The sequence below is a fragment of the Arachis ipaensis genome, chromosome B5 (genome assembly GCF_059453495.1).
Source record: "Arachis ipaensis isolate K30076 ecotype BB chromosome B5, ASM5945349v1, whole genome shotgun sequence".
NCBI classification, from domain to species: domain Eukaryota; kingdom Viridiplantae; phylum Streptophyta; class Magnoliopsida; order Fabales; family Fabaceae; genus Arachis; species Arachis ipaensis.
In genome coordinates, this window is record NC_142440.1 from 94,434,047 (window position 1) to 94,442,282 (window position 8,236).

Below are 8,236 nucleotides of genomic sequence, written 5' to 3' on the forward strand. Positions count from 1 at the left end.
AGGCTTTTGTTGATCCTTCCATGAGAAATTTGGATGATTTCTTCATGAGGGATTATAGGTGTTTCCATAGGGTTCACCCATGTAATTCACCTCTGCTATTGCAGGGTTCTCAGGATCATAAGCTTCTTCTTCAGAAGATGCCTCTTTAGTACTGTTGGATGATTCCTTCAATCCATTCAGACTCTGAGAGATCATATTGACTTGCTGAGTCAATATTTTATTCTGAGCCAATATGGCATTCAGAGTATTAATTTCAATAACTCCTTTCCTCTGAGGCATCCCATTATTCACAGGATTCCTTTTAGAAGTGTACATGAACTGGTTATTTGCAACCATGTCAATGAGTTCTTGAGCTTCTGCAAGCATTTTCTTTAGGTGAATGGATCCACCTGCAGAATGGTCCAATGACATCTTTGATAATTCAGACAGACCATCATAGAATATATCCAGGATGGTCCATTCTGAAAGCATGTCAGAAGGACACTTTTTGGTCAGTTCCTTATATCTCTCCCAAGCTTCATAGAGGGATTCACCTTCCTTTTTTCTGAAGGTTTGAACATCTACTCTAAGCTTACTAAGCTTTTGAGGAGGAAAGAACTTGGCTAAGAGAGCCGTGACCAACTTATCCCAAGAGTTCAGGCTGTCTTTAGGTTGAGAGTCCAACCATATTCTAGCTCTGTCTCTTACAGCAAATGGGAAAAGCATAAGCCTATAGACCTCGGTACAACCCCATTGGTCTTAACAGTATCACAGATCTGCAAGAATTCAGTTAAGAACTGAAAAATATCTTCTGATGGAAGTCCATGAAACTTGCAATTCTGTTGCATCAGAGAAACTAATTGAGGTTTCAGCTCAAAATTGTTTGCTCCAATGGCAGGGATTGAGATGCTTCTTCCATGTTAATTGGAATTAGGTGCAGTAAAGTCACCAAGCATCTTCTTTACATTGTTGTTATTTTCGGCCATGTCTCCTTCTTTTTCGAAAATTTCTGTCAGATTTTCTCCAGAAAGTTGTGCTTTAGCTTCCCTTAGCTTCCTCTTTAGAGTTCTTTCAGTTTCAGGATCAGTTTCAACAAAAATGTTCTTGTCCTTGTTCCTGCTCATATGAAAAAGAAGAGAACAGAAAAGAAAATATGGAATCCTCTATGTCACAGTATAGAGATTCCTTTATGTGAGTAGAAGAAGATATGAATAGAAGAAGGAGAATCCAAACACAACGGTGAGGAGTAGGTTCGAATTCTTAGATGAAGAGAAGTGTTAGTAAACAAATAAATAAATAGAAGGAGGTGAGGGAGAAGAATTTTCGAAAATTAGATAAAATAAAATAAAAGTATTTTTTGTTTTTGAATTAGAATTAAAGTTAAAATTCGAAAATAAGAAAAGAAATAAAATTAAAATTAAAATTTAAAATAATTAGTTAATTAAAATAGGAAATTTTAGAAAAAGGGGAAGGTGATTTTTGAAAATTAGAAAGAGAGAATTAGTTAGGTAGTTTTGAAAAAGATATGAATCAAACAAAAAGATAAGATTAATTGAAAAGGATTTGAAACTTAATTTTTGAAAAGATAAGAAGTTAGAAAAGATTTTGAAATTAATTTTGAAAAAGATTTGATTGAAATTTGTTTTGAAAAAGATTTGAAAAAGGAATTTAAAAAGATTTGATTTTGAAATTAAAGTTGATTACTTGACTAACAAGAAACTAAAAAGATATGAGTCTAGAGTTTAAAGATTGAACCTTTCTTACTAGGCAAGTAACAAACTTAAAAATTTTGAATCAATCACATTAATTGTTAGCATTAATTTTGAAAATATGAAATAAAAATAAGAAAAAGATTTTGAAAATAATTTTGAAAGGTTCGAAATTATGAAAGGAAAAAAATTGAAAAAGATTTGATTTTTGAAAAAGATTTGAAAAAGATAAAATTTTTAAATTGAAAATTTGATTTGACTCATAAGAAACAACTAGATTTTAAAAATTTTTGAAAAAGTCAACTCAAATTTTCGAATTTGATGAGAAGAAAAAGGGAAAGATATTTTTTTGATTTTTGAATTTTTAATGATGAAAGAGAAAAACATCAAAAAGATTCAAAACATGAAAATTATGAATCAAAACAAGAAAAATATGCAAGAACACTTTGAATGCAAAGATGAACACCAAGAACACTTTGAAGATCATGATGAACATCAAGTATGTATTTTGAAAAATTTTCAATAAAAGAAAACTTACAAGACACCAAACATAGAAATTTTTATTCTTTAGACACTAATAATTCAAGAATGCATATGAAAAATAAGAAAAGACACAAAACATAAAAATGCAAAGATCAAACAAAGCAATTCATCAAGAACAACTTGAAGATCATTAAGAACATATGCATGAGTTTTCGAAAAATGCAAGAAAGAGATAAACATGCAATTGACACCAAACTTAAAAACTAACACAAGACTTAAACAAGAAACATCAAATTTTTGGTTTTATGTTTTTATAAAATTTTTTGGATTTTTCAAAAATTAATTGGAAAAAGAAAAATAAGGATTTCAAAATTTTTAACGAGAATTCTAGGAATCTTGCAATGTTAGTCTAAAGCTCCAGTCCAGGAATTAGACATGGCTTACTAGCCAGCCAAGCTTTCAGTAAAAGCTCCGGTCCAAAATACTAGACATGGCCAATGGCCAGCCAAGCTTCAGCAGAACATTACATTCAACAGCTAATTTGCTAAGAAAGACAAAGAAGCTCTTCTCTTGAGAATAAGTGAAACCTCGGTCCAAAAGATTAGACATGGCTTAACAGCCAGCCAGGATTCAACATATCTCTTGAAACTCTAGAATTCCTTTTTAAAAATTCTGAAGAACATAAATTAAATTTTTTTTTTTGAAAATATTTATTTATTTATTTTTGAAATTTTCGAAAATAAGAATAATAAAAACAAAAAGGTTAAAATTAAAATAAAATTACCTAATCTGAGCAACAAGATGAACCGTCAGTTGTCCAAACTCGAACAATCCCCGGCAACGGTGCCAAAAACTTGGTGCGCAGAAATCGTGACGGTTCCATTCCTTGGTAACGGCGCTAAAAACTCAATACGCACGTTCATAATCTTAGTTCTTTGTCACAACTTTGCACAACTAACCAGCAAGTGCACTGGGTCGTCCAAGTAATAAACCTTACGTGAGTAAGGGTCGATCCCACGGAGATTGTCGGCTTGAAGCAAGCTATGGTCATCTTGTAAATCTCAGTCAGGCGGATTCAATTGATTATGGAGATTTAGTAATTAAAAGATAAATAAAATATAAAATAAAGATAGTGATACTTATGTAATTCATTGGTGAGAATTTCAGATAAGCGTATAGAGATGCGTTCGTTCCTCCTGAAACTCTGCTTTCCTATTGTCTTCATCCAATCATTCATACTCCTTTCTATGGCAAGCTGTATGTTAGGCATCACCGTTGTCAATGGCTACATCCTGTCCTCTCAGTGAAAATGGTCCAATGCGCTGTCACTGCTTGGCTAATCATCTGTCGGTTCTCGATCATACTAGAATAGGATCCATTGATCCTTTTGCGTCTGTCACTACGCCCATCACTCGCGAGTTTGAAGCTCGTCGCAGCCATCCCTTCCCAGATCCTACTCGGAATACCACAGACAAGGTTTAGAATTTCTGGATCTCAAGAATGGCCGTCCATGGATTCTAACTTATACCACGAGGACTCTGATTAAGGAATCCTAGAGATACTCATTAAATCTATGGTAGAACGGAAGTAGTTGTCAGGCACGCGTTCATAGGTTGGGAATGACGATGACTGTCACGATCATCACATTCATATTGAGGTACGAATGAATATCTTAGAATCGGAATAAGCTTGAATTGAATAGAGAAACGATAGTACTTTGTATTAATTCATGAGGAATAGCAGAGCTCCACACCTTAATCTATGATGTGTAGAAACTCTACCGTTGAAAATACATAAGTGATGACGGTCCAGGCATGGCCAAGAGGCCAGCCCCCTTAACATGATCAAAGGATTAAAAGATCATCCAAAGATGTAAATACAATAGTAAAAAGTCCTATTTATGCTAAACTAGTTACTAGGGTTTACAGAAATGAGTAAATGATGTAGAAATCCACTTCCGGGGCCCACTTGGTGTGTGCTTGGGCTAAGCATTGAGCTTTACACGTGTAGAGGCTTCTCTTGAAGTTGAACGCCAGTTTGTAACCTGTTTCTGGCGTTTAACTCCAGAATGCAGCACGAAACTGGTGTTGAACGCCAGTTTGCATCGTCTAAAATCGAGCAAAGTATGGACTATTATATATTGTTGGAAAGCTCTGAATGTCTACTTTTCAACGCAATTAAGAGCGCGCCATTTGAAGTTCCGTAGCTCCAGAAAATCCACTTTGAGTGCAGAGAGGTCAGAATCCAGCAGCATCTGCAGTCCTTCTTCAACCTCTGAATCTGATTTTTGCTCAAGTCCCTCAATTTCAGCCAGAAAATACCTGAAATCACAGAGAAATACACAAACTCATAGTAAAGTCTAGAAATATAATTTTTATTTAAAAACTAATAAAAATATACTAGAAACTGACTAAATTATACTGAAAACTATATTAAAAACAATGCCAAAAAGCATATAAATTATCCGCTCATCAGTAAACTATGATAGATAGTGCAGAAATCCACTTCCGGGGCCCACTTGGTGTGTGCTGGGGCTGAGACTTGAGCTTTACATGTTCCTAGGCTGTTTCTGGAGTTAAACGCCAGGTTGTAACCTGTTTTGGGCGTTTAACTCCAACATGTAACGTGTTTCTCACGTTTAACGCCAGAATAGGGCAGAGAACTGGTGTTGAACGCCAGTTTACGTCATCTAAACTCGAGCAAAGTATGGACTATTATATATTTCTGGAAAGCCCTAGATGTCTACTTTCAAACGCAATTGAGAGCGCGCCATTTGGACTCTTGTAGCTCCAGAAAATTCATTTCGAGTGCAGGGAGGTCAGAATCCAACAGCATTTGCAGTCCTTTTTCAGCCTCTGAATCAGATTTTGCTCAGGTCCCTCAATTTCAACCAGAAAATACCTGAAATTACAGAAAAATACACAAACTCATAGTGAAGTCCAAAAATGTGAATTTTGCATAAAAACTAATAAAAACATAGTAAAAACTAACTAAATCATACTAAAAACTATGTAAAATCAATGCCAAAAAGCGTATAAATTATCCGCTCATCACTTTCTCCACCCTGTAAGGTCCTTCTCACCTTGATCTTAACATGCCTGGCATTAACTTCAATCTTGAGTTATAGAGGAGGACTAGATCCCAAACTCTAAACTCTCTTCTCTTGATGTTCTTATCATGGATTGCCTTCATCCTCTCTTTGTAGAGCCTTGAATTCTCATAAGCTTCCAATCGAAGGCACTCCAGCTCCACCAACTGTAACTTCCTTTCGATTCCGGCTCCCCCCAATCCTGAGTTGCATTCCTTTACGACCCAGTAAGCCTTTTGTTTCACCTCTACCGGAAGATGGCAAGCCTTTCCATAGACTAACCGGAACTGACTCATACTAATTGGTGTCTTATAAGCCGTCCGGTAAGCCCATAGCGCATCTCCGAGCTTAGAACTCCAATCCCTCCTATGAGGCTTCACAATCTTCTCCAATATGCGCTTGATTTCCTGGTTAGAGACTTCGGCTTGGCTATTTGTTTGGGGGTGGTAGGCCGTAGCCACCTTGTGAATGATGCCATACTTCTTCATCAAACATGTCATCCTCTTGTTACAAAAATGAGAGCCTTGATCACTCACGATTGCTCGTGGTGATCCAAAGTGACAAATGATGTTATTCCGAACAAAAGAGTTAACCACATTAGCATCATCAGTACGAGTGGAAATCGCTTCCACCCACTTGGAAACATAGTCAACAGCTAGCAGAACATATATGAAACCATTAGAATTTGAAAAGGGGCCCATGAAGTCAATACCCCAAACATAAAAAATTTCACAAAACAACATGGTTTATTGGGGTATCTCATCCCTTTTGGAAATATTTCCAAACCTTAGGCATTGTGGGCAAGAGTTACAAAAGAAAGATGCATCCTTAAATAGTGTAGGCCACCAAAATCTGCAGTCTAGGATCTTTCTAGCAGTTCTTTGAGGACCAAAGTGTCCATCACCCTCAGAAGAGTGGCAAGCCTCCAAGATAGACTGAAACTTAGATTATGGAATACACCTTCTAATTATTTGGTCGGCACCACATCTCCACAAATATGGGTCATCCTATATATAATATTTGGATTCGCTCTTGAGCTTATCCCTTTGATGTTTAGAGAAATTGGGAGGAAAGGTGCGACCAACCAAGTAGTATGCAATGGGTGCATACCAAGGGATCACCTCGGATATTTCTTGCAAGCTTTCAAGGGGAAATGCATCATTGATAGGAGCGGGATCGCCCTTTGCGTGTTCTAGATGACTCAAGTAATCCGTCACTAAATTTTGGGAACCACTCCTATCCTTGATTTCTATATCAAACTCTTGCAAAAGTAATACCCATCGGATCAACCTTGGTTTTGACTCTTTCTTGGCTAACAAATACTTCAATGCTGCATGGTCTGAATATACTACCACTTTGGATCCAAGTAAATAGGCCCGAAATTTATCCAAGGCAAAAACAATTGCTAGCAATTCCTTCTCAGTGGTAGTATAGTTAGACTGGGCACCATCTAAAGTCTTAGAGGTATAAGCAATGACATAGGGATTTTTACCTTCGAGCTGAGCCAGCGCTGCTCCTACCGCATAGTTAGATACGTCACACATGATCTCGAACGGCCTACTCCAGTCAGGCCCTCTCACAATAGGAGCTTGGGTCAAAGCAATCTTCAGCTTGTCAAATGCTTCCATGCAATCTTCACTCAAATCAAATTCCACATTCTTTTGCATCAACCAGGAGAGGGGTAGTGCAACCTTACTAAATTTCTTGATGAAACGCCGGTAGAAACCTGCATGACCAAGAAAAGCACGGACTTCCCTCATAGAAGAGGGGTAAGGTAAAACAGAAATAACATCTACCTTTGACGGATCAACAGAAATACCATCACTAGAGACGATGTGACCTAAAACAATACCTTGTCTCACCATAAAGTGACATTTTTCAAAGTTAAGCACAAGATTTGATTTAGTACACCTCTCTAATACTTTTGCAAGGTTATCCAAAAAAGGGTCAAAGGAGTCACCATAAACACTAAAATCGTCCATAAACACCTCCATACAATGCTCAAGAAGATCTGCAAATATACTCATCATACACCTTTGGAACGTAGCCGGTGCGTTACACAAGCCAAAGGGCATTCTTTTGTTGGCATATGTTCCAAAGGGGCATGTGAAAGTGGTTTTCTCTTGGTCTTCCAGAGTAATATGGATTTGGAAGTGACCAGAATAGCCATCTAAAAAACAGTAATGAGATTTATCGGACAAGCGATCAAGCATTTGATCGATGAACGGTAATGGAAAATGGTCCTTCCTAGTAGCCAAATTCAAGCGCCTATAGTCACTAATAAAGATACAAACCCTCCATGAGTTTTGAACCCTTGTGGCTATAAGCTCCCCACTCTCATTCTTGACTGTGGTGATACCGGACTTTTTCGGAACCACTTGCACGGGGCTCACCCACTCACTATCCGAAATCGGGTAGATAATGTCGGCCTTTAGCAATCGGGTCACCTCTTTCTTCACAACCTCTAGAATGGTGGGATTTAGACGCTTTTGAGGTTGCCAAGTAGGCTTGACTCCCTCTTCTAGAAAAATGCGATGTTTACAAACATGAGGACTTATGCCAACTATGTCTGCCAAACTCCACCCAATAGCCCTTTTGTTTCTTCTCAAGATATTAAGCAATTTCTCCTCTTGTTGGGAGGTAAGATCCTTTGCAATGATCACCGGGAGCTTTTGATTCTCTTCAAGAAAGGCATATTTTAGGTGGGGTGGAAGTGGTTTCAAATCCACACTTTGTTCATGGCTCAGCACTTGATCATCCGGCAACACCGGAGGTGGTAAGGCATCTTTTTCGCATTCATGGGAGCTCTGATAAGCCCCCGTGGACTATGTTGGTATAGAATTTCTCAATAAAATTCCGTTGCAAGTATAACTCTTCCCAACAACAATCCTCGAGTATCAAATTTAGAAGAAATTTGGTTGTCACAAGTTCAACCCCAATAAAAGTAACCGAAGTATTCAAACTTCGGGTCGTCTCA

General features: G+C 37.4%; 1 non-coding gene across 1 annotated transcript; it reads left to right on the forward strand.

The window, feature by feature from the left end:
* Window positions 1-465: 465 nt before the first annotated feature.
* Window positions 466-573, forward strand: LOC148565030 (small nucleolar RNA R71). The gene has a single exon (XR_015884265.1). It is a non-coding gene; the product is annotated as a small nucleolar RNA R71 (small nucleolar RNA).
* The last annotated feature ends 7,663 nt before the right edge of the window (window positions 574-8,236 follow it).